Source organism: Topomyia yanbarensis, chromosome 1, assembly GCF_030247195.1.
Source record: "Topomyia yanbarensis strain Yona2022 chromosome 1, ASM3024719v1, whole genome shotgun sequence".
In the NCBI taxonomy this organism is placed as follows: Eukaryota; Metazoa; Arthropoda; class Insecta; order Diptera; family Culicidae; genus Topomyia; species Topomyia yanbarensis.
In genome coordinates, this window is record NC_080670.1 from 27,684,588 (window position 1) to 27,711,818 (window position 27,231).

A 27,231-nucleotide genomic window follows, 5' to 3' on the forward strand; every position below is an offset into this window, starting at 1 on the left:
TCACTGCCTTTCCCAGGATAGCCCACGGAAAATTGGTTGGCCCCGACAGAGTAGGGTACCAAACGTTTAGACATCTACCCTAGGCGAGAAAAGGGCAGGATGTGGGAAGGTGGGACCTTCCCGGATGACTGGAAACTTGCCTACATTGTGCCAATTCCTAAAAAAGTAAAGACACACGATTCCCGAGCGACTTCCGTCCCATAAGCCTTTTACCGCAAAGATTCGGCAGAGAATGGCCAACCCTCGGCTGATTAAATGGCTGAAAGAAGACAAATTTCGCCTTCCGAAATGGACTCGGGACAGGAATCCACCTGGGACCCCTCGCGGAATTGATTGAAGAAGCGAGGGCGAACAACTTATATGCCGACATTGCCATCTTAGACGCTGCGAAAGTCTACAATACAGTGTGGTGCGATGGAGTACTTCGAGAGCTGCATCGAAATCTAGGAGCCTTCATTCAAGATTACCTAAAGGACCGACAATTCCAGGTTTACATCGGCGGCGAATTTTTCGACGAATTCTAGGAGACCAACGGCGTCCCACGAGGATCAGTGCTTGCAGTATCGCTATTGGATGAACTCAATATTCGATTCGCTTTCCAAAGGACATCTACGTGGACGACATCATCCTAGTCGCCTTGGGAAAACGATCCCCCGTACACGGATCTTGTAGGGACAGGCCGTCGCCAACGCGGTCGGACGATGCGCTCTTGCCACCGGCTTCAACATCGCTGCTTCTAAGTGTGTGATCACTCACTGCTGCGGATCTTTTCATCCCGCCAATGTCAGGCCAGTCTCGCTCAACGAGGTTCAGATACCCTTCCGGAAAGAGCCGGAAGTGCTCGGCATCACACTATACAGGAAAGCGATCTTCGTTCCACACTTCCGTCAAGTGAACAGGGATTGCGAGAACCGAAAACCGCTGATCCGAACGATCTACTCTCGCCACCCCAAACACAAAAGGAAAACCGCAATCAATGTAAGCCGCACCTTAATCAACAGCAGGATATGTTACGAGGTTGAATTGACCTGTCGCAACCTAGACTAAGCCGTCCAACTAGCGTCAAACCTGCTACCAAGCACACCTGCTGCATCCGCCTGCGTGGAGGTGGGAGTCCTTCCCTACAGCTGGGCAGTCACAGAAACAGCATTCTGGAGAAGCTTCGGATTCTTGAAAAAAAAACATTGAGAGGCGAGTGCTTCGCTCTTTCCATTGCCACGGACCTCCACAACAAGTACGCAAACAGCCCCCTATCGTACCCCTACACCGGGTGAGATGACGTGCATGGAACGAACCGAGCCACAGCATCGACTAGTGCCTATCCCTGGTTGTCAAAGCAGGCGACCCCCTAACCTCATCGGAACCCACTATCAGCGTCTAGTCATCGGAAATATTCAGGCCAGCTTCAAATATTCACCGATGGATCTAAGGCCGGAGTGGGAGTGGGCTTGAAGGATGGGCTCTCCTTCCGTCTGCCCTCCTAGTGGTCAGTCTTCTCCACAGAGGCAGCCACTCTAGCCCGACGATCATGGTCACCGACTTGCTCTCCGTATTAAAGGACATCGAGAGCGGGTCATCGAAGCACCCTTTTCTTACAAGTCAAGGCGAAAGCCTCCGCGACCCACTACCGTCTATCTGCTGGGTCCCAGGCCACAGCAAAATAAAAAGAAATGTCGACGCAGATCGGTTGGCCTCCTTCGCTCAACTCTCAGCGGAAACACCAACAACCGACATCCGTCGAGAGTTCAACGCTAGCATTCCAACCAGTTTCATCAACCACTGGCGAAATTCCCGCGGCCATATGCAGAAAATCAAAGGACTCTTTGTGTTGGGTTCTAGTCCTTTACCTGGCAGAGTCTTCGATAGCGGGTGCGCAGGCAATCACCAAAACCAATATCGAGCGGATGAAGCTTTAGGCGGATGGGGAAAGGGACATGCATCCAGCATGCAAAACCAATTGTGTCACTCCAAATGCCAAATCCTTCCAAAGGGACAAGAGTTTCTCCGCAGGAACCACACAAAACGCACTTTTAAAACGGCCACCGGATTACTTTCCGAACAACACTTTTATTCTAACGAACATGCAATTTATTCCTAATTATAATTACACTTAAATCTAAACGAATCAACATTTCGACGAGCGGAGTGAACCGTACTAGTCCGTGACCTGGTTTAATTCCAACTGCCGCAACTGATCCGAGAACGTCATCAGCAGACCTGTGCAGCACGATCGGGATCACTGTCCTGCGATGTTTTATCTCGGGTTCAGTATCGGCGATCAAGCTCTTATCAGCTCTCCTTATCGCACCGCCGGGGTAGTAGCATGGTGCTGACGGTGATCCTCCTTCGCGTGATGTGTAGTAATATCTCACTCCAGTCTCTCGTTCTTTTTCGGATTATCATGATGATCGATGTCCACATGCTGATAGTACAGGCGAGATGACCATCAAATGTAGAGAGGATTATTATCCAGGGTTGTAGCGCTAGGGTGATCTTGTTAGTGAACACTTTGATCGGCTGCAACAACCAAAGAGAGCACACGATCCTCTCCCGGCTTCGCGTCGGCCACGCCAGATTTACCCACGCACACATAATAGCCAACAACCTCATCTCAAAATGCACCCCTTGCAACACGCGCAAGAGTGTCGAGCACATCTTGTGCAACTATAAGAAACTCGAAAACCTTCGACAATACGACACGCCACGATCGATCAGAGACATCCTCTCGAACGACCCTGCCTAGGAATAAGTATTGATATCCTTCGTCGAGGATGCCGGACTACACGACGGCATAAATTGTGTAGAATTAACAGAAAGCCATTTGCTTTGACCCAATCATCGAACGGGAACAGGATCATTTACTCGAACAACTTCCGAATACAGGAAAGCATTTCAATCGGCTGATACGAATTGTGATCGGAGGCTAGTTTTCCTGGTTTTGAACTAGCGATCACTCACGTGCCTCCAGTTTTGAGAGACAATGTTACTCCATAGGAACTTTTTGAATAAAATCAACAAACGCCTTCCCGCTAAGAATTAGATTCTAACTAACTCTGGAGAGTTACTGCGGGATGGCAAGAGAACAAGTGAGAACTCCAGAATCGAAAACGGTTATTCGTCCATAATATCGAGAGAAGACGCGACGCGGTAGGTACTCTGTTTTAGAGCAGAATCCGGACAAACCTTGTAGCGAAATCAAATATCAAATTCCCTTGTTAATTATTCATCGAACTGGCGCTAATAATCGCGCTTTAGACGTTCAGCATACTCTTCATTTTATTTTCCAATGTCGGGTAATTCTTCGAGCTGCCGGGCATCCTAACCTCCGCATTTTGTCGGAACTTGAATCATAATGTAGAGAATAAGGCCAGTCAAAAACGCGTACTCTTGCTGCGGAGGACACTTGTGTCGCATATCACGGTCGCATAGCTGCAATTGATGTTCAAAATCAGCTAAACATCAAACCAGCATCCCAAGTGGCACACCCACCACTCACCAGACGATTTCTCCCTTTGTGAACCTCTCCAAAAAACTCTCCAGATGGCGCAACTGATTGAACTTTTCTTCCTAATAAATTTCAATCTCAAAGCTGCCGCCTGCTGCGATTTTTTTTTAATCAGTCGTCCTGGCGAATTGGCCGTGTGCCCTTTTCGAATCACGCATCGCACTCTAGATCGCGTATAGGTATAGAGCGTCGCCTAATCGAACTGTCAAATACGCATCGAAACACAACACGCGCAAATCCTTCATTGTTCGCGCGAGGTCACCCAAAAGTCATAAATCTCGGCAGCTGCTTCGGCGTAGGATTAGGATCTTTTATACTACTTTTTTTTAATGTTACCCTTCAACCGTAGTTAGCCAACCGAAACGAGTCCAAAAAAGGATCTCGCGAAAAGGTGAACTTTCTACGAAAGTTACGGCAGGGGCTAAGACACTGAACCGGCAGCAGTTAGGGTGGTTCACCGGGGCTAACCTGGTCGAAGCTAATGCACAAACAGAGGAAACACCCTACCTCGTTCGCTTCGTTCCAGGGGCTCCTAGGATTTTTCGTATTTTCTCGCATTCTTTCCGCTTCAATAAATTATCGGTGAAAACATGTATGTAAATTGAACCCAAATAGCACTTTCTACCTTTTTTTTTTGTTCGCCACACATACGGTTCGTTCTTGTTTGATCAAAATCGGAACATGGTCTTTTCCCCTTTAGTTTCTCTTTCTCGCTTCACGGCAGAAACTTCCCAGCCCGGGAGAGGGGTAGCAAACTTTTTGGCATTCAATAATTGCACGCACATGTGTTTGCAAAAATATACGTATGTAGGATGTATCGACGAGAGTGAACCCCTTCCGGAAATGGCAAGGACTTTTCAATTTAAAGTAGAAGCCAATTTGCATTATAGATTGGCTGTCCGCAAACAAAAGCGAAAAGCGGAATCGAGCGGGAGATTAGACCGAGAAAAAAAAAATCAAACCGTGGTCGGTCCTCTTTGATCTGCGCTTTCTTTTCCGAGGTTACGAGGTTAGGTCTACCGATATTGTCCCCGGTCGGAAGAGGTAATTTTCATTAGATTGATTAGATTACACATTTGCGAATTTTAGGGATTTGGTTTCGCTGAGGACTGTGTAATTCAAGGTAGTGCATAAGTGGCGTTGGCATTTCCTTTACCCGGTTACTTGGATGTGTTTGGAAATGAAAGTTTTCTGTAGTTTTGACAATACGCGAATATTTTAACTGAAGCATACTTCGATTTGAATACTCATAGCTCTCATTCTTCGTTGTTCAGCATGAATCGAAATGCCGCCACCTTGCCGCTCTTCGCGTCTTGAGTCTCTAGAGAACGAAAGTTTATGTTGCGGATCTTCAATTTTGCGACATACCGTACGAGTTTTTTTTTTACTCGACAAGGACAATATTGAACCGTAATTGATTTGTTCACTTCAACTGGATTCTAAGAATGGATGGGTGGGTAGGTATATTACCTTCTTGGCAAGTTGAATCCGAGCACGGAACGAAGTTAATTTGAATAATGGCGAATTAGATGGTATGCGAGCGACATACTTCACTTCCTACTTCAAAGTTCGTGAGTTTATTTATTTTTGGCGCAATTCAGTGCGAAATTACGGATACTTTGGCACATGTGTTTACATTTTTGATGAGGTTTTAGGGAAATGAGCCCCGAAATTGGCAATGGAGTGGATGATTGTTGGTGAATTCTATACTTCTTTGGCTCGATTTCAATCGAATGAGGGAGTATGATTCAGTCGGTCATTGTGTTTCCCTAGTATGACAAATTTGGGCACAAAGAAAAAGTTGGTTACTTGAAGTTGATAAATATTCAATTAATTTGCTGTTAGAAATATGGAACCTGACAGTACGATTTCTGTGGCTTCAACAGTTCTGTATTCAGAGCTGATCGGTAAAAAAAGTTTTTTTCTATTATTTATTTCTTCAAATTACTATTGCTTTTTAATTTAGAAACGTCCAACAGGAAATCATCTTTTTTTCAAGAGCTGCCCTATTGGATCTGTAGAGCTAGGGTCTCGGAATCCCCGTCAGAATCGCTCACTACAATTGCAGACGAGACGGGACGAGTGGGTGACCCCACTGAAACACTGCATAAGGCCAGCTGCAGCGGGCCGTGATTCTGAATGTGATAGTCATTGTACGGTTCAGATATGTCCGGGCGCAGGGACTTCACGATCGCGTGTATCATCGCGAAGGGCTTGAGCATTTATACGCTAACGTATCCGATCGCTTGGACGTTTGTATGTCACGTGTGCTAGCGTGTATGTAACTTCGAGTGTACAAATTATATTTAATAACCGTTTGCACTTTCGCATATTCTCGTGTGTTCTTGGATGATCGCGCGCGGACCGTGAATGTGACACTTAATTTTCGGTATACGGTTCAGATGCTAGAAGAGCGTGAGTTTTTCCATACCACTGGAGTTCCTGGTCATGCCACCGTGGAACGTGCTGTCTAGTGGGTATGAACGTCATTTTTATTGGTCCAACTAAAGGCCTAGGCTGCTCGGGACTTCCAGACGTAATCGATTCACGATGACGCAAACACGAGCGTTTGTACGTTCACTCTTGAGACCGCATTTGTAAATTTATAAGTGCTAAAACGTTCACTTAGTCATCGGGGCGTCATTCTGTTTGTGAGATTGCTGGCGCAGGTTTGCGTGGATGATCGTGAAGGAGTCGAGCGTTTGTATGTTAACGTGTTTGTCGCGTGTCCTAGCATGTATGTAACTTCGCGTGCATAAATTCGATTTTATAGCCGTTGTACCTTTCACATATTCGCGTGTATTCTTCAACGATCGTGAAGCTGATGCTCAATTTTTAGAGTATTCTATTTTATTCTGTTCTATTCTATTCTATTCTATTCTAACCCTTACACAGCCAGTATTGAAAAGTATCCTGGAAAGCACCGCAGTTATTCTTTAGTGTTTTTCTTGTCAACATTAATATTTGAAGCACATTATTTGTAATATGTCGCAAATATTAAAACGGCCAGGCCTACTGTGCAGAGTTGGGTTAAAAGGTTTTTCAAAACTATACGGCAATTAATTTATTCATTTAATGAATAATTTAACTAACGAATCGTTTTGAAGCTTGAATGAGGAAGAAACGAGGACAACCGTATCGACCATTTCAGTTTATAGGGGATTATGATATATCGTTGGAAGTGACTTGGCTAAGAAGGTTAATGTCACTCCTTTAGTCCTTGGGGATGGTGCAGAGGTATTTACTCCTTGCCCTGGCTACTAAGCCTAGGTTAAAGCGCCTTTACTCGCTCTGATGCTCAATTTTTAGAGTATGGTACAGAAGCCAGAACAGAGTCAGTTTCCCCATACCACTAGAGTTCCCGATCACGTCATCATGGGACGCGTTGTTTTTTTGATTGGTTCAACTTAAGGTATTGACCTATGCTGTTAGGGCCAAGGATGGTGCGACAGATTCATGATCGCGCGTATTTGTAGGTCCGCGCTTGAGACCGACTTTATGAGTTTAAAGGTGCTAAAACCACAAAGAACAGACATCCATGATCGAACAAATATATTAATAAAACGTGTGTAAACATTTGAATTAATATACGATAAGACACTAGCGCCGCCAAACCAACCCAGCCCAACTATCCGTCAAATCTATTCAGGAACCGGTTCGAAATCCTGAATGGATTCAGTATGGAATATAGCTCAAAGGCAACAACTCCGACTCAATCGGTTGATGCATTGGATTCCAGCTCAATCCATACTGAAACCACTCAGAAGTCCGAGCCGGTTCCGGACTGGTTTGATTGGGTAGAGGTATAACCGCTGTCAATTCAGACGAACTCAGCTACTAAAAAACAAGACGACAGTGGCGCACCTGGTGAAGATATCCCAACTACCTTCGAAACCGTTAGGGATTTTTACACAAGTGGAACGATGATGATGGACGTCTGTTCTTTGTACTAAAACGTTAACCCGGATGTTTTCATGTTTGTGAGATCGCGGGCGTAGTTGTGCGTAGACAAAGCTTAAGGTGACCGGGAATGGATGATTCACGTGCATCGGTGAATTATTCGTACCTTAATTTATGTGATCTTCCCGAATGAGTCGAATCGAATGTTCGAGCTGAACACCGGAAACAGTGACCAACAAACACTACGGGAGGGGGGAGGTGAAATTGCAGCGGAGACTATAAATTACCCACTTTTCTATCATATACGCCAGCTCTGCATCCATTCTCTTACCCAGTTATCTCAAATACTCAAACGAAAACATAGACAGCACAGAACAATTGTACACTAGTAGCACAGAGAACAGACTTCCAACTTTGAAGTTGTGTAAAAATAAAAAAAAATCAAAACTAGTTCGGACATCATCACTTGGTGCGCTACTGTCGTCATTTAGTTTGGTGGCTGAGTTCGACTGAATTGACAGCGACTCTCATAGACATTTAGAAATGGCCGACATTATTATACCTCTACCCAGTCAAACCTTTTCGCGAAACCGGTTCGGAATTCTGAGTGAATTCAGCATGGATTCCAGCACAAATACATCGACTGATTGAGTCGGAATCAGTTGTTTCGGTTGAGCTGGAATCCATACTGTATCCATTTAGGATTCCGAACCGAAATCGGTTTGACGGGTAGTTGGGATAAGCTGGTGTGGCGGCGCAAGTGATTTAACGGATACCAATTCAAATGTTTACACAAGTTTTATTATTATATTTCTTCGATCATGGATGTCTGTTCTCTATGCCAATAGGATACTGCTTTTGCGTTTCTTTATTAAATTAGCCTGTACACGTTGACGAAGTTAACCGATAAACGGACACATAATGAACTCCACAGCGAGCCGTGTCCACCAATACTGTCTTTAAGCTGTTGAACAAAGTCTGCAAACACGGCCTACAGCACGTCAACCGGCCAGATTGCCACGCCAGCGTTAGTCAGGGCTGGAGAAAGAGTATGAAAAAACACAAAAAGGGCACAGTTGCACTAAAGTTGCATTGAAACTCCATTAACAATGCAATAAAGCTCTATATTAGCATCAATAATGTATAACTGCACAACCGGCATATAGCATGATTGCTTGCTCTATATGCATATATAAAGCTGATATAACGCATACATGCTTCAAGGATCTTTAGAGCATGTAAGCTTTACATGTGCATTTAGTGCCATTATAGAGCAAATACAAAGCCGATATAATGCTATTATAATGCGTGGGTTTATTCGGTATGCAACTCTTCTTGAAGACTATATTCGGCATATTTCATTTCAATCGAACATATGCAATATAGTCCAGGCAGCAAACGCAGCGCACTTACCGTGGAGGACGAGTTCGAGTTCGAGATTTACTAAAGGTAATTTTCGTAAAACATTCATATCATGTGAGAACGAAAACCGATTAAGGATATTCATTACAATGCAGTAGAAGAGAATCAATTACGGTTTTAAACGGAACATTTTATTTTAAATTTTTTCCTTTTTGCTCATCATACCGAAAGGAAACATGAGAAATGGTTGGCATGGCGGACAATAACAGCCAACTGAAGCTTTTTAATAGCATTAGTAGTGCCAATATAAGGCTTTCAAATTTGATATTTGTACGCTGGTGCTATATAATAGCATTAGTACTGCAGAAACAAGCTGTCAAACTCTGCACAGTAGTAGCACTATATTTCGGCTTTTCTGGCATAATACCAGCATTATATCAGTATTTAGGGCTTCACGGCTCTTTAAGGTAGCTTTATATGTGGATCTAAAGCAGATATTAGGCAACGTTATAATGCTTATTGGTTACTTTATCGATTTTGTCGGCTATTTTCGGCAAATTTGAAACTAAGAGAAACGAAAGCAATGAAATTGAAAGACGGATAAGTATTCTAGAGCGAATCAGTTATAAACTTAGAACGGAAAACTAGGACTAGGCAAGCTCATATGGACATGATCGAAAGGAAATGTGAAGAATTCTTTGCCTTCTGCTAAGTAGGAGTTGGGCGTTGCACCCAAGTCTACCGCATGGTTTATGGTAGAACATAACTCATCATCATGTTTTACCGCCGACGCCGGCAAAAAATTCTTCACAAATCCTCGCCTTGAACGACCATGCGATCATTCTTCTCCCTTTCTGCTAGCATCAAGCCGTGACGTATGCATTCAATCGACACCAAGCTATCGGTGTCGGTATCGGAGCCTGCCTAGTCCTAGGTTTCCGTTCTAAGTTTACAACTGATTCGCTCTAGAATACCTATCCGTCTTTCAATTTCATTGCTTTCGTTGCACTTAGTTTCGAATTTGCCGAAAATAGCCAACAAAATCGATACAGTAGAACCTTGCGGCAATTAAAACATAGTAACTTATTGGTTACATGGGAAATCCTATCGGTCTCTTCGATGCACCACTATCGAGGCGTATTGTAATAACCAGCCTAAAACGATTGTCTGTCAGAGGTTTTTTAGCACTGATGCACGAAATATGCTTGATGATGTTTGCAATACCGTCAAACCCGTCAACCTAGGAGAGAGACCGTCCTACGGGAAATCAGATTAAAAAAAATAAGTTAAACAAAAGAATGCATGTTATGCAACATCCACGTCAGATTCCGAGGTCAGAATCAAGCCCCGTTTTGCAGTTTTGCGCACAGTCACATCCCGGGAAGGGTGGAGTTAACTCCAGTTATTACATTGGGAACATAGTAGTGTTTCTGCTGGCAACACCGAAGGCTGATGCGGACTGACGGTTTTCGATGGATTGGGCAGTTGAATTGTGATAAAGTATGATAAAATCAAATTACTATTTTCGGTTTTGATCAGAGCTTTTGGCTTTAATTAGTAAACATTTCGGAGCTGAATATTTTATAAGTACGTTAAATTAGAATTCTAGTAACTGACTGAGTTACATACTACAATTTATTAAAAAATTTCAAGAGTGGCGCTTAAGCCACCTATCGGACCAACATCGGATCGAAGCAAATTTGACCTGAACCCAACATTGAAATATTAGGTTTGTTCTAGTACCAGTAGAAACTGGAAGTACTCCGGAGCAAACAGGGAGAAAACCGTTCCTGTATTCTCTTCTCCTCTTTATTCTTATTCTGGTAGCAAACCGGAGTAAAAAGGAGCAAATATTTTTGGCTCCTGTTTGCTCCGGAGCAACTTCTGTGCACTGGAACAAACCTATTGATTGTACCACTTGATTCTTCTAGCTATAAAGTTTCAAATGCGACCATTCATCTCCACTTTAAACAAGAGATCAATGCCTTTTCCGTTTCCGCCTACCAACCCCGTATCCAACCAGTCGGGTGTCGCAAAACCAAAGCATCAAAGCTCGGCTCCAAGTAAGCGCAGTCACTGCCACCAATATCAAAATTGACAACTAGCTATACGACGAACGTGTTCCCGTCGCGACGATATGCCATTTTCCAATCCGCTCCCGGTGGCATCAGCGTCGTGCGTCACTGGGTTTGCTGAGGAGCTGAAAAAACGACAGCTCTTTGATCAGGAGGTCGTCAATCTACGCCGGCATCAGTAGCAGAAGTCTGAAGAAGCACCAGCAACAGCATCAGATACTTTATTGTCTTCTGGTTATGCTTTTTCCCTTTTTACCCGTCGCATCTTATTCCGTGGATCGCTAATACTGACATTCCATGTTTAGATTTTCCATTATTTTCCATGCTAATGCCACCACTCGATGGATCTCGTTGCATCCTTCCATTCATTGCGCCACCCACCCACACATCCGATTGGAAAAAAGGTTCAGGGAACTGATAGTTGCATCCTGCCAAGCTTGTTTCCCTCTACTTTTTTTAGGATTCCGCTACCGCAACGAAACTATTTTATCAATGTCTGTTGTGCACCGGTTAAATTTTACGACTATGTATTAATAAATAGATGGTCGGTTCGGGCGAGATTGGTTTCGACTCTCTTTTTCTCTGAGTGGGTATGATTGCAGTTGCAACCGCCAACCGGACTGATGTGACGGTGGGGGGCAGAAAGAAACACATCAAATTAGAGGTTATGTGTGATGATGGTTCCGGTGCGATAAGCACACAGCTGCTGATGATGGTGATGGTGGCGGTTTCTGTCTGGGTGGATTGCGACCAGCGGTGATCTGTTTTTCTGGTAGAACTAGAGACAACAAATCGAAATTGGCTGACTGGGCAAATATGTTTTTCGGTGGGTGAAATTTGCTGGTTCGAGTTCGACTGATAGTTGCAATTCGGAAATCGATAACCTGTTGTGAATGTGATGTTTTGAGTTTGTTGGGAGAGTAGGTAAACAGTTTTGAATAAGCAATTCGTATTTAACAAGTAAACATTTTGCTATGAACTGTCCTCGAATACGATTAATAATATGAAATTTATCCTAGAAGATTTTTTTTCTAAGAAATCCACATAAAATTTTTAAATTTATTTTCTAATTTACTTTTCATGATGTATTTATATTTTATAGTTGATAAGTCGATTGTCTGGTACGCAGTTCACCTGGATTCAATTTCCAACCCTGCACATAGTTAAAAGGTAAGCGAAACAAAAAAAAAATACTTCGAACGTTAAATTTTATTAATCGCTTTTACCAGAAATGTGTTTAGTAAAAAAATGCATTGTGTCTTTTCTATTTTTCCTTTTTTTCCACTTTTTTTAAAATTATTTTAAATTATTTATTCTTTATCGCTTTCGCTTTTCACCGCTGCTTGCTATTTTTGCGTTATTTTATTTAATCTCTATACCGCTTTTTCAATTTTATCCCTTCATCAGTTTGTTATTATTTCACATTTAAAATTGTTCTTTGTCTATTCACTTTTTCACTATTGCAGTTGCTTAAAATTTTACATTTCCTTTTCTGCTTTCTTGTTCACTTTTAATCTTCTTCACTTTCTATTTGTTTCATCTTATTAGTTTTTCAATTTTTTGCGTTTTCATTTATTTTACCTCTCCATGTTTTTCATTTTATACATTATTATTTTTTTCAACCATTTGCTTATTTACTTCTTTACTTTACTACACTTTTACATTTTTTCTACGACTTCTGCACTCTTCCGCATTTTGACTTGCTTTTTTTAATTTTTGAACTTTTCTATTGTTACATATAATAGTGTAGAGTGGGGTCAAGTAGATCTTTTTTGGCGAACTCGTGCGATGGTGTTTTGGCACTGATTTTGACAAACTAGCACTCGTAGGAAAGGTTTTACATCTGGTAACGTTTTGGCAATAATGATTTTATGCCTGGCTAAATATTTTTCAAGCTAAATCCAATAAGACCAAGGCACTTTTTTGCGATGTTTTTAAAATTTGGGGGTTCTATATTCGAGGTTAAATAAAACAATGTACACGCCTAGAAAATCAGTAGTTCATTTTTTATTTGAAGAATATGAATGTTGCAGATTATTTAAAAAATAATAACACAAATAATAAATGCAATCCATTGACGTCATTCAGGTAAGAAAATGAGAAATGGGCAAATGAAGTGAAGAATCATAAAACCGTGTAAGGAAATGTTAAGATAACTTATTTTTTCAGCAACTGCGTTTGGCTTTGTACTTGCGAATGACTTCTTCGGTGTTCTCGTCGTCGCCAGAGTGTGGAATTGCAGTTGTGCATACCGACTCACGTTGTTGCTCAGCTGTGTGAGGAGCATTTCTTTAGGTTGTTTTTCTTTCTCTTTTTCATGTTTTTTCGATTATCTTATTCAACAACATCTTAAATTATTATATTGTTAACTCGCGCAAAATACCTAACACACTTTCGTTGATTACCCTGCCTTTCCTTTCACACGAGCACGTAATGTTTCAAATGGAACCTTGACTTGTTAAGAAGCTGATCTTAGCTGACGCCATTCTGAACAGATACAAGTGCGTTCTTTATGTCCTCTTCACTTCGTTTTGACGTTTTCGCACCAAAATATGCACAATTCTCCTGTCAAAATAATTCTAATTTACATTTTAGAAGTGACCTATAGTGCCCCCAAACGACTGATTTATCATGCCCCCAAGCGTATGTTTCATGTAGACGTCCGTATTTTTCTAAAAAACAAAAATATCGAAAAACGAACACAAAACTCGTGTTCAGCATTAATGTTTACGTAAGAAAAAAACTCACTTGACATTTTCTTACATTGATTAAATTTACTGTGCTGAGGACGAAAGACAATGCGTTTTCGCAGAACAACACGCGAAAACATAAACGACGCCGTATCTAATAAAGCTGATCCACGCTGACAGCTATACAGTATAGTTACTATATTCATAGTTAGGCGGAGACACTGAGCGGAGCCAATCGAACATGTCAAATGCCGGAGCCAATCGAGCATGACGTCACATAACATGTTCTTTTCGGATGTATATGGAAAAAGTATTGTGATTATGGTGACGATTATTTCACTCTTTCCTTGTGTTATCGTGCGTAGAGAAACAAAAATAAACAATATTTTTTGTGTATCACCAGGAGATATTCGAAAAAATATGAAACCACATCATCTTCAAATTCGTATTGCTATTCGTACATGCAAAGTTCTTACTAATGACGTCAACAATAAAACTGTTAAGCTAGAGCTTGAACATTTGCATGGGATGCCAGTGTTTTCTTCCTGAAACAAGAGCTGCCAGTTTTCCTGTTTTAGAGTCCGCCTAACTATGAATATAGTATCTATACTATACAGTACCTTCATACCTATTTGACCCCATTCTATTTAACATTTTTTACCATTTTTCCCTTCTTGCCTGTTCTAACTTTTTACCTCTTTAATCATTTTACCTTTTTTATCTTTTCTACCTTTTTTACCATTTGTACATTTTTTTACTTTTTTACCCTTTTTACCTCTTCACTTTTTTAACATTTTCAACCACTTTTTACCTTTTTTAACCTTTTGCCCTTTAACCTTTTTCCCCTTTTTTACCATATTTGCCCTATTTTCCTTTGTTACCTCTTTCAACCTTATTTAACTTTTTCCTTTGTTACTTTTACCCTTTTACTTTTTACTTTTTTCCTGAAAACGACAACCAAATTTTGGTGCGTAACTTTTTTAAGCTTTACCTTTTTTCAACACTTTTTACTTCTTTGCCTTTTTTACATTTTTTTACCTTTTTGATCTTTTTTGCATTTTTTACCTTTTTTACTCTTTACATTTTTCTTTTTTTTACCTTTTTTGCCTTGTTACCTTTTTAACCTTAACCTTTTTTACGTTTTTTACCTTTTTTTGCTTTCTAAGTCCTCTTTACCCATTTTACCTTTTCCAACCTATTCTACCTTTTGTACCATTTTTCCCTTTTTGCCTGTTCTACCTTTTTACCTCTTTAACCATTTTACCTTTTGAACATTTTTTACCTTTGTGCTTTTTTACTTTTTTACCCTTTTTACCTCTTCACTTTTTTAATTTTTTCAACCACTTTTTACCTTTTTAACCTTTTGCCCTTTAACCTTTTCCCCCTGTTTTACCATATTTGCCTTACTTTCCTTTTTTACCTATTTCAACCTTATTTAACTTTTTCCTTTGTTTCTTTTACCATTTTTACTTTTTTCCTGAAAACGACAACCAAATTTTGGTGTGTAACTTTTTTTAACACTTTTTACTTCTCTACCAAGGGGTAAGTCGCTTAGAACAATGTGCCATACACACTGTATCACCTACGATAACACGATATAAGATTACGATTCACAGTAATGCACGATCATTTCACTCGTTACCACAACGTGTGGCACAATGAGGCACACTTTTGACAACTCAAAAACTGTCAACAAAGTGTAGTTGAATAATCATAGCAACCATTGCTTTTGTTTTACTGAACACCATGGCACATCGTGGCACATTGCGGCACAAGCTACCACGCTGTTTGTTTGTGAGCACAATTCGATTTGTGCTAAGCGACTCACCCCTTGTTCTCTACCTTTTTTACATTTTTTTACCTTTTTGATCTTTTTTGAATTTTTTTACCTTTTTTACTCTTTACCTTTTCTTTTTTTACCTTTTTTGCTATTTTAACTTTTTAACCTTAACCTTTTTTACAGTTTTTACCTTTTTTGCTTTCTAAGTCTTCTTTACCCATTTTGTTTTTTTTTTACCTTTTTATCTATTTCACCATTTTTACCCTTTTTACCTCTTTTACCTTGTCCACATTTTAACTCCTTTCACCTTAACCTATTTTACATGGCTTATCTTTTTTTTGATTTTTCACTTTTTATACCTTTATCTTTTTATCAAAATGGCAACATTTTGTACCTTGTGTACATTTTGTCGCCTTAATTTCCTTTTTTTCTTTTTAAACTTTTTTTTTTACAATTTTACCTTTTTCTTGCTTACCTTTTCTTACCTTTTTTAACCTGTTTACTTATTTGCTTGTTTAACCTTTTGAACTTTTTTTTTACTCCGATGTACCTTTTTTACTTTTTTACCTTCTAAACTTTTTTTGATTTTGTTTACCTTTTTTACCTTTTATGCCCTTTGACCTTTTTTACTTCTGTTAGCTTTTTCGCATTCCACCTTTTATATCTTTTTTTTTAACTCTTTTACCTTTTTTATTTTGTTTACAATTTTTTTTCTTTTTTGTGCTTTTTCTATCTTTTGTACCTTTGTCACCTTCGTTCTTGTTTTGTTCCATTTGACTTTGGCTTTTTAAGTTTTTACATTCTTTTTTACCTTTTCACATTCGTACCTTTTTATCTCTTCACCTTTCCACATTTAACTTAACACCTTCAACTTTTCAACTTAACCTTAACCCTTAAATGCGCAATGTTGTTTTAAAACAACATTGTGAAAACCATCTCAAAATTATCATAGTGACGTATTAAAACTGTGAGACAATTTTCAGAAAATTTGACAAAAATTGCTTTGCGCCTTTAAGGGTTAACCTTGTTTTTATTGCACTTTTAGCACTTTTAATCTTCCACTATTTTTAACCTCTTTTAAGCATTTTTACTGTTGCAAAGAAATAAACAGTAAAAACTGTTTATTTCTTTGCTTTTCTACTTACTTATTTTTCACCTCTTTTGCTTGTTACTTTCCAGTTCTTTCACTCTTTTCTGTATATGTTCGTTTCGTTCATTTTTATATTTTGATTTATTTTTGGTTTTCTACATTTTACTTTCTCTTTCTTTACATCAGATTCTCTTCGTCACTAACACCAAAAAACCAAACTTTTATTTATTAGGTATTTTGTTCTTATGCACTAAATGTATTTAGTTTTTTCCAAAAAAAATTTTCTTTGGACATTTTTGCATAATTAGAATACCTTTTTTCCTTTTTACATTTGGGGTCTGGAAATATTTTTTCCGTTTTTAATAACTATTATTTTTAATTTCGATTTTTAATGTAATTTTATTTTCCCTTGACACTGATCAATACATTTTGGAAATTGGAATGTTATTGAATTAAAATGTAACTATAAATTGTATGAAATGCTCCCCTCCTTCAAACAGAAGTAGTACATCTTTGGAACTTTATTCATTTGACATAAAATTACGAGCTTCTGTAAGATATTACCTTTTTTGAGCATGAGCTGTTTTCCGAAAAGATGTTCTAAATGTAGACATTCTCAAAGCTCTGATTTCATGTTCTATGTTATATTTTGTAGCTTTTTTCACTTGGAATGAGCAAAGTTATAATCCGGGGAATGGTTTTCTGAAAAATGGTATTCCCAAGCAAACGAAAATCCCTTAATATCCCCATGGTCCAATTTCACTCCCACTGAACCATCATCATAGCCCAGTAGATCCCATATAATATCAATAGTTTGGTGAATTTGTGGGATATTGAGGCCATTTTATGATGTTTTGATAGTTGTGAAACCTGGTGCGGACCATATTTAGGGCTTTTTAAAGGATTGTGTGGTGTCTAAGCCCATGAGGATTTGCTCGGGTTTACCTCAAAAAATGGTATTCCACGAAATGAAAAGCAACCCTTTCTATTTATTGAATTTTAATGCGATTGAAGAAATGTGAGAAAATTTTACCCGCCTAAAATCTTGATTCAGAAGTATAGTTTTGGAATCTCATTAATTTTAAACACAATTGCGGGGGCTCTACATGTTACATTCTTTTAAGCATGACCTGCTTTCTGGAAAGATTTTAGATTTTTTTGGTCAAAATAACACTGTAAGTAGAAGAGTACCGGATACAGATACTGTCACAGTTGTACTTCAATTCGAAGCCATTTGATTACAGTATACTGCAGTAGTGGCAAGTCGCGACCTGTTTTTTGTAGGCTACGAGTGTTGTCAGAACGCAATGTCCCATGTAAATTTTAAAGTTTTATTAGAATCTACAAACTGTTATGAAAATGAAAATCTGGAAAGTGTGATGTGTGTCACAATGATATTTGAACAGACTAAAAATTTAAATTTAATGTTTGTAAAAAATCGCCGGGACATTGTTTATAAAACCGTCAGAAAGGCTTAGGCATCTCGAATAACATTTCAGATCTCTGTCAAGACCTTGAAGATTATTTACAAAAGAAACACAATTTTATTTATGCGTCTTTCAATGCCTTTGAACGGAACTTCCTATGTCACTTCGAGAACAAATCCAAAGAACCCCTCCCGAATAATAGGCACATTCGCTGCCACATCACGGGAAGGGTCACACAATGACGCAATTCGAACGTGTTTCTTTCTAAGTACCTCTCATTTTTTTTCTCCTCGTACCTCTCAGCTTCCCGCCTTCTCCCGAACCGAAACCCATCGAAGTTAATGAATACTGTTTCGGTGTCCAGCCAGCTGCCGGTCAGAGATTATCTGCCATAAAATGACAGTGAATCCTGGGGCAGAAAATCTAATAAGGTTAAGAACTTTCCCTTCACCCAATTACGCCAGTTCAGGTCCTTGAGAAACGGGAATAAAACAACATCATAACCGTGTGTGGCACTCGTCATTTTTTTGGTTTGGCTCCTTTCACCGGAATAGACATTGTGCAGGGGAAAACAAAGGACATCTGACGGATAGACAAACGCTAGCCCAAGACGGAGAGGGCACCCAGCCTACTATAATCTATGCAATTAAACGAATTGATGGCGATCATAAAAAGTATTGGATGCTTAATGTGTGTCCCTTTTGTGAGTGCAGCGGGGCGCTCTCCTGATGTTTATGATGTGAGGAAAATTGATATTGTTGTATGAAATGCCGAAGAGCTATCTTTTCTTTTCCTCTTATTTTTTTGATGATGTGTTATGGCTCATTAACGGTGGGTTATGACTGCCGACTGACGGATCGAAGAGTGGCTGGGGAGGGGTAGGAAGTGAGAAAATAAAATAACGTTCGAGTAGCGGAAAAATGAAATACGTATGGGTTTCCGAGGTGAAAGTGAGTGCTGGAACGCAGCGGGAGATCCTGATGATCCGAAAGAGGTGCAATGTCCTGGGATTGGATACAGCTCTTCCCTGGATCATCGTGGGGTGAATGTTTTGCGCAGTTGGTGAGAAAATGGCAATAAATCAGCGGATAAACAGGATTCCACTGAAAAATGAATGTAGACTTGGAGGAGTTTGACGTGTGTGGCGATGTGTGATTGATTTTGTGGATCACGCGTTGGACAGCAGCTTATAAATCTGGACTTGTTAGTAAAAAGTTTGATTCTGAAGATTAGAACAGGGGGTCCGCATCGACACGCTACCTTATGAATATGAACATTTGAGTGAAATCGTTGCCCGAAAAAATACGACTTAAGTTGCACTTTAGTTCTGAGCATTGAATGTTGATTATTTTGAGAGAAAAAAACATGAGGCTGCAGAGTACCCGAACGAGTCCTCATCCAGCAGCACCAATGATCATTGGCAGAATTATTCAATAGAAAAGGAAAAAATATCCAACTTTATCCACCTAACAGTGAAAGAAGAATAAGGAGCTTACTTGGGTATACCGTATTAAAATATGTTTAGCAAGACTTACTTTTTTAAAGCATATAATTGGATTTGAATGCCATCTTGGCAACACTTTTTTATTTATTTTTTGAAAAACTATGAATTTACCTGAGATAACACACTCTTTCCATACACGAAGAGAAACAATTTTCCTGTTTTTTTTCTCTATCGTCTCTCTATGCCTTTCAACGTGGTGCTGAATGGAACTTGACGATTGGCGAAACCTTCAGCGCTTCTGCTTCGTTCGTGCCGGCCTCGTCCCACATCGCCAGCCATCCATTTTCCGAATCAAAACATCCTTTCAATACTGCTCTTGTGTCCGTCCGCTGGATGAATAGCATGGAAATTGCACGCGTTTTCCGTGCATTCTCACTGGCAGATCGTTGTACCGACGAGCATCCCGATCCAGGCGTCCAAATAAGGAGAACCTCGTGAGGGGGAAGGTAATTTTTTATTATGCACATTTCTATATTTTTACTCACACTCCCAATATTTGCGATGTTTGTTTCCCTCCCGTTAGTTACGTTCAATCAAGGTAGCTCTGACTTTTGTCGATAGATGTTTTCCAGCTTCGTTTCACTACCCCGTGTAAACAAATGGCATCTTGGATGAAGAGCTGAATTTCATTGAACAAAGACGTGTATTTTTTTGGTTCTGAACGAATGGTTTTTTACAAACTCTTTCTCGAGTTATTTGACGTCTCTGGAATGCACATATGTGATACCACACGTATATGTATATATCCACATACGAACTAGTACTGCTTTTGTTTTTAGATCCGAGTACCTCTAGGTTTGCTCTAAATTGTCATTTTGGTATGAATTTTGTAAACATAAGAGCGAACCTACAGCGATTCTGATATAAAAATGATATCAGCATAAGAGAGTGTGTTTGAAATTGTTCCACCAAATTTAACCTCAATTGTCGATCTAAAACAACTAATCAGCTGAGATATGATAATTAAAAATGCCGAAAACAATACTAGTCATGTGTCAATGACTCTGCTCTGTTTGAAATGATACTTGTCAAATTGACTACGCCACCAGCACACCATTTCAGATCTCAATTGGATCACTCACACATGCTTTCGGTGGTAAATGAGTATCTGTTTCCTCGGGGTCATTTCACAGCTTTGCTTTACCACTCACTATTCATTTTATTTTATTGATTCGGAAAAATTTTCCCTCTCCCTTCGTCATCCCCTCATTATTTTGCTAATGCTATTGGATTTCTGCGCGTTTTTATTTCATCATTTTATCCTGGCTTTCAATAAATGGATACGGAATGAATGAATGCACGTCAAAATCACCAGCCAAGAACCAAAAAAAAAAAAAAAATAGAAACAAATAATCCACGTTCCGCCTGCATCAGTACTGAGATACGGAAACTGTTGAATAGCAACGAAACAGACGACGACCGAAATGAGATTGGTTTACGATGCACCTTTTTGCTTTAGTCGCTGCCAGGGTTGGACGCGGAGAGTTTGGAATTTTTCCAGCAATTCTGATGCTTTCATTAATTTTTGCCAGAAGGAAATAAAAATGTTTATTTTATGGAATCCCCTTCCACATGTTTGGGTTGTGCATGGTTGGATGCTGAACGGGAGACGAACTATTCGTTAAGAGTGTTTGATTATTTTCCGGGGGGATTTGTAAAGTTGGTAATTTTAGTATCGATTATTGAAAAGAAACTCGAGGAAGCAGGTTCCATGTCGAAAAAAAAGTCACGACGACAGGTGTCAAACTGAATATCATATGTACCGAGCGTGGTTTGAGCACAGTGGATGACATGATCCGAAGTTACAAAAGGTGGAATAGGTGGTCCCTTGAAATGTAACTCGAATAAATATGACGTTGTTTAAGTTAACTGTGTAGGCTACACCACCAAAACGAGAATGACCGCTTGAAAAGTGGCGCTTAGGCGTTCGTTTTATCTATTTTCCAAGCTGACAATTACCAAATAAACAGTGACCTTAAGCAACATTTAATCATTTCATGGGCTGACGGTCTGAATATCATCCCGTTTAGACTTTTTCGGCGGCATAACCTACACCCTATATATTGAAATATATTTAGGTTAGTAAAAAACGGTATGTTGTCAAAAATTACGACTAAAAATATCTGATCGGAGGTAATTCCAATACTGTTCCTTCCAGTCTCTTGAAAGTAAAGCGAGTCAGTAGGCAATGTAGGCCGTGTGAATACAACCAGCGGAACGAAACGTGGTGCTTAAGCGTATGATCTGCCTATTTTAAAAATGGCTAATTCCAGATTTTGTTTTTTATTCCACGGTTTTTCGGTCTTTCATATCAGAACGGGTATTGTATAATGCCCGATGTTTCGGCCACTGGTTTTGGTCTTTTTCAAGGGAAATATGTGTAGAACGATAACATATTTCCCTTGAAAAAGGCCAAAACCAGTGGCCGAAATGTCGGGCTGTATACAATACTCGTTCAGATTTAAAAGACCGAAAAGCCGAGGAATGAAAAACAAAATTAATAAATATTATTTATATACTTCAAAAGTTAATTACAGAGTTAGTCGGAATCCAAAGTAAACATGTTTACCATAACAAAACGATCGACCGTAGTTTCAAGACAACAGCAACGATGATACTATGGACGAAAGTGACGATTAAAGTATCGGATTGAATGACGCTCCGTAACAGCCATTCGTGCAAAAAAAGGGAAACATAACAAAGAACAGTTATTTCTATTCCTGCAGCAAGGATCTTAAAGATCAAGTATGACTGATTTTGAGGTGAAATTTAGGGACATTTAATCAATCTTTTATAACCCAAAGAAGTGCAAATAAATGCATCGGAGCGTTAAAAGCAAACGCGTCGTTTCAGTCGAATGCAGACTATAAAGTCCATTAAAAAAATCTGATTTTTCCTGAAGAAGGCGCAGGCAGAACCGTAGAAATGTTCAGATTCATGTATCAATTATTTCCGATCACTATGAAGTGGTGAAAAGTAAGAGATGAGTCGTAAGAAATTATTTGAGAGATGTTATGGAGACAGCTTCGATATGTGGTATAAACATTGAGCAGCAAAAAGTTTTAGAATAGTGGTTACAAGCGTATGATGAAAACTGAGAGTAGAATTGTAAAAATCAGGAGAATTCTACATCCAGCAAAGTCCTACAGATTGTAATGATTTTTTATTAAATTTTAAAGCATTTTATGAAGTTAAAGAAAGGCCTTCAACTTTTGGAAGGCCCTAAATAAAAACTTCAACGAAGGTGATCCCAATAACTCAAGAATGTCGAACGGATATCAGAGAACGTTCACGAGCTTCAGCGCATTTCCCTAAAACTCAAAAAAGGGCTCAAAAACAGGCGATATCAATGAGTGGCAAAAAGTTTCGACGCTCTTAATTAAAATTCTACCGAACTGAGAATGGTTCTGTAAGCTTCAGTGAAGTTCTCCGATCTTCAAGAAAGTTTTAAATCTAACGAATTTCTTGGAAAGCCTAGAAACTTGAAATAAGTTTATCGAACTTCCAGAATGTTCCAAGAAAACCATCTATAAGCTCTACGGAATATCTACGACCTTTACGAAAACCCTACGACCTTGAATGAACTGATTTTTGGAATTATGCAGATTTCAGGGAAGTTGTACTAGCTGCAAGATAATCAATTTCTTGGAAATTCAAGAACCTCGAAGGAAGTCTTTCTAGCTTCTGGGATGTTCTATGAACTTTAGAAAAATTCTTCAAACTTCAGGGAAGTACTACGATCGTTAAGAAAGTCCTACGACCTTAAATCAAACTAATTTCTTGGAAATTCAAGAACCTCGAAGGCAAGGAATCTTTCAAGTTTCCGGGATGTTTTACGAACTTAAGAAAAAGTCTGCAAACTTCAGGGAAGTTCTACAAACTTCATGAAAGATCTGCATATTATTTGAGATTTTCCAACTTTTTGTATACCCGAAGACAGCGGTTCTCAACCTTGTTTGCTCCGCGGCCCCTTCGAAATCGCCTTGGGTCATCGCGGACCCCTTCGAAATTATCCTGGGCGGTCGCGGTCCCCCACGGCGCAACATCGATTTATATGCTGTCAATATATTGTTTTCAGTCTGATACTGATTAAAAAAAACTTGAAGTTTCAAAATCCGTCCGGAAAAGATTTTCCTCTTCGCGAACCCCCAGCGACGACTTCACGGCCCCCTAGGGGTCCGCGGACCCCAGGTTGAGAATCGCTGCCCTAAGAATATCAGGAAAATCTATGAAATATCATTTTTTTTTTGCTTTAGTTTAGTGCTTCTCCGAAGTTCATAGGATATCACTAAAGATTAACGTTCAGGGAATTATTACAAACTTCAGAAAATGCGTATGAGCTTCAGTACAGTTCTTCGAACTTCAGAGCAGTCATCAGAGCTTCAGGGATCTTCAGTTAATTTCCACGAACCTCTGGTAGCTCTTATTAATCTAAGAGAAGTTCTACAAATTTCAATGATCTTTCGATTAACTTCAAAGTATTTCAAGAAAGGTTTTCAAAGGCCTTGTAAACTCCGTGGAAGGTGAGCCTTCACACTTGAAAAAGTTGTAACTTCAAACTTCAGTGACTTACTCCTAAAATTATGGTAGTTCTTAAAGTTTCAAACAATTTCTACGAACTGCGGAATGTGCTTACAATCTGTAGTTTCATATTCTATCAAACTCAGAGTTATTCTACGAACTTCAGACATGTCCCCCGAACTGAAAGAAATCTTTACAACCACGGGGAAGACCCCGAAAAGTTCTATGAAGTCCTGAAAACTTCAGGAATAGTTTATGGAACACAATGTTTAAAGAAGACCTTCAAACCTCAAGAGAGCTACAACGATTTTCTGAGAGATTCGTCTGCAGCTCAGTGTAGTTCTACGAATACCAGCGATGTGCTTCGAACATCGACAGAGAAGTTCCCCGGACCTTAAAAAAGCTCTTTTTTTAAATTCAATAAATATTCCTTTTAAAGTAATAGTTAGCGTTTCGGATTCTGCTCTTCAGTAACTAGCACAATCTTGGTGCCAGTTAGATGCTAAATCTAAACTAGCACCAAATTGGCACTAGTTAGACGCTAAATCCAAAAAGTCATGCGTCTTGCATGAAAATAAACGAATGGCTTGTTCCTAGTTTGTTTTGGGGCTAGTTTAGATTTAGAGCACCAATATGGTGCTAGTTACTGATGAGAAGAATCCGAAACGCTAAATACTAACTTTAAGTTGCGTATTGTACCCCCTGACACAAAAAGCGGTTCATTCCTAATATTTTTAGCATATTCATTTAAATTTCTGCGAAGCACGACGAATTCCATGAAAATTCTCCTTTATGTTTTTGAAGAGTCCTAGAATCTTCTGGAATATCTTACGAAACCTTGACATACTCTAAAAAGTTCAAAAGACTTTCTATAATTTTTGGGGAATTACTACATTCTTCAAACTACGAACTTCAGCGAACTTCACTGAAGCTCATTGCAGTGCTACGAACTCAATGCTATTTCTTAGAATTTCAGAGTATTATTAAGAATTCCAGCGACCTACTTTGAAGTCAAATACTTAGGGAAGTCTTCAATTGTCAAAGAAGTTCTCCGAAATTCTAATAGGGTCTACGGTCTTTAGTGTAGTATTATAAATTTCTTGACAAAAAAATAAAGAAGCCTGTAAATGGTCACTTCCATGACATTCAGGGTAATTCTACACATTTCCATGTGTTCTCGTTGAACTTCACATTATTTCTATAAACTTCAAGAAACTCCTTATATACCACAGAAGGTCTAAATACTGGTCGCAGTGGTTCGCCTCCAACAAAAAAAAACTCCTTATAATTTCAGAAGAGCTCTATCAAATTTAGAGTGCGCGGATCTGTGAATTCAAGCAAGTCAGACGGGGTCCAAGGAAATTCTGTAAACTGAATTTCTCTGGAATTCAAGAAAATTCTGCAAGCCTCAGTCGAACTGTGGACCGTTTCTAGGATCTTTTGACTTACTTTGTCTCACTCAAAACTGTTCTGCATACTTCAGAGATGTTTTCCAAACTGCTTTTGCTTCCCTTCGCCGAACGTCAAGGGAATGTTTCATGCATTGCTTTGGAAACCAACAAGCGGGAAAATAGTCATTCACTTACGAATTGGAATTCTCTTTAACCTCAACAATATGGGGTAGATGACGTAAATCGCTGTCTGAAGTCTTTTTGAAATCCAAGATGACGACTTCCGGTTTCGATAAATTCTCTATAACACCTACAATATAGGGATTTTCGGAATGTGGTTGACGAGTACATGACGGAAATCGATGTTTGAAGCCATTTTGAAATCCAGGCTGGTAACTTCCGTTTTGGAAAAATCCACTATAACCTTAGCCATATGAATATTTTCGGAATAAGTTGGCAAGTATATGCCGAAAATCGGAAGCCATTTTGAATTCCAAAATGGCGACTTCGGTTAAGAGAAATTCTTTATAACCTCAACAATATGAATATTTGCGGAATGGGGTTGAGAACGAAATGGCGGAAATCGATGCCTGAATTTTGAAAACTAAGATGGCGACTTCCGCTTTATATAAGCTCTCTATAACCTCAACAATGTATTTTCGGAATGGGGCTGACAAGAACATGACGGAAATCGATGTTTGAAGCCATTTTTAAATCCAAGATGGCTTCTTCCGGTTTGAACAAAAATCACTATACCCTTATACTACGTTCACACTACGAGTTAAAACGTGTTTTAACGCTATCTTGATGACATTTTTCTTGTTGCTAATTATTATAACGTGTTTTAACTCTATAGTGTGAACATGGTATTAGCAATATAGCAATATGAAGTATGCATTTTGGAAATACTAAGAATGAGGTTGACGAGTACATGACGGAAATGGAGTTCGAAAGCCATTTGGAAATTGAAGATGGCAACTTCTGGTTCAGATAAATTCTCTATAGCTTTAGCGATATGGGTATTTTCGGAATGGAGTGGTCGATTACATGACGGAAATCGAAGTCGGAAGCCATTGTGAAATCCAAGATGGCGACTTCCGGTTAAGATAAATTCTTTATAATCTCATTTATTTAGGCATGGAATGAGGTTGCCGAGTTCATGACGGAAATCGATCTCTGAAGCCATTTTAAAATCAAAGATAATGACTTCTGGTTAAATAAATTCTTTATATCTCAACAATATGGGTATTTTCGGAATTGGCTTGAAGAGTACACGACGAAAATCAATGTCTGAAGCTATTTTAAAACCCAAGATGGTGACTGCCGGTTTGAAAAAAAATCACTATAACCTTAGCAATATGGATGTTTTCGGAATGGGAAAAACGATGTCTGAAGCCATTTTGAAACCTAAGATAGCGACTTCCGGTTTAGATAAAGTCTCTATAACCTCAATAATATGGATATTTTCGGAATGGGGTTGACGAGTACATGACGGAAATCGGTGTCTCAGTAATTCCAAAAACCAAGATGACGACTTTTGGTTTAGATAAATTCGAGTTTCAAAAATACCCATATTGTTAGGGTTATCGAGAATATTGCTCAGCCAACGAATTTTAATAAGATTGTGACACGAACTTTTTCACGAATTAAATCTCAAATAACGAACACTTTTTGCGAACCAATTCAATTTACGAACCCCCTGTTTGGTAAATGGAGGTTCCAGTGTAGATTTTTTCTGTACACACTTAGCAAGTAGAATAATTCTTTCGGTTCAAAAGCATCAGTCGAATAACTCATTCGGTCAAACTATCCTACCGGTTATCAGAATTTGGCCAAATGGTATTCGGTCAAACGATATTCTACCAAACGACCCTCAATTTGGCTAAAAGACAGTCGGCCAAATGACTGAACACCGTGTGAATTGTCTCGCCAATAAAGTGTTTTGTGCGAAGTTGACGAAGAAGCGCTGCTCTTGCCCAATACGGC

At 39.3% G+C, this 27,231-nt stretch overlaps 1 protein-coding gene across 1 annotated transcript in view; it reads left to right on the forward strand.

Annotated features, from left to right (window-relative positions):
• LOC131677173 (V-type proton ATPase 116 kDa subunit a 1-like) overlaps positions 1-27,231 on the forward strand; it is a 174,456-nt gene that overhangs the window by 82,577 nt on the left and 64,648 nt on the right. The window contains exon 2 of the mRNA XM_058956866.1: positions 11,945-12,012. The gene's annotated coding sequence lies outside the window, so the exon portion shown is untranslated. The remainder of the gene's footprint in view (positions 1-11,944; positions 12,013-27,231) is intronic.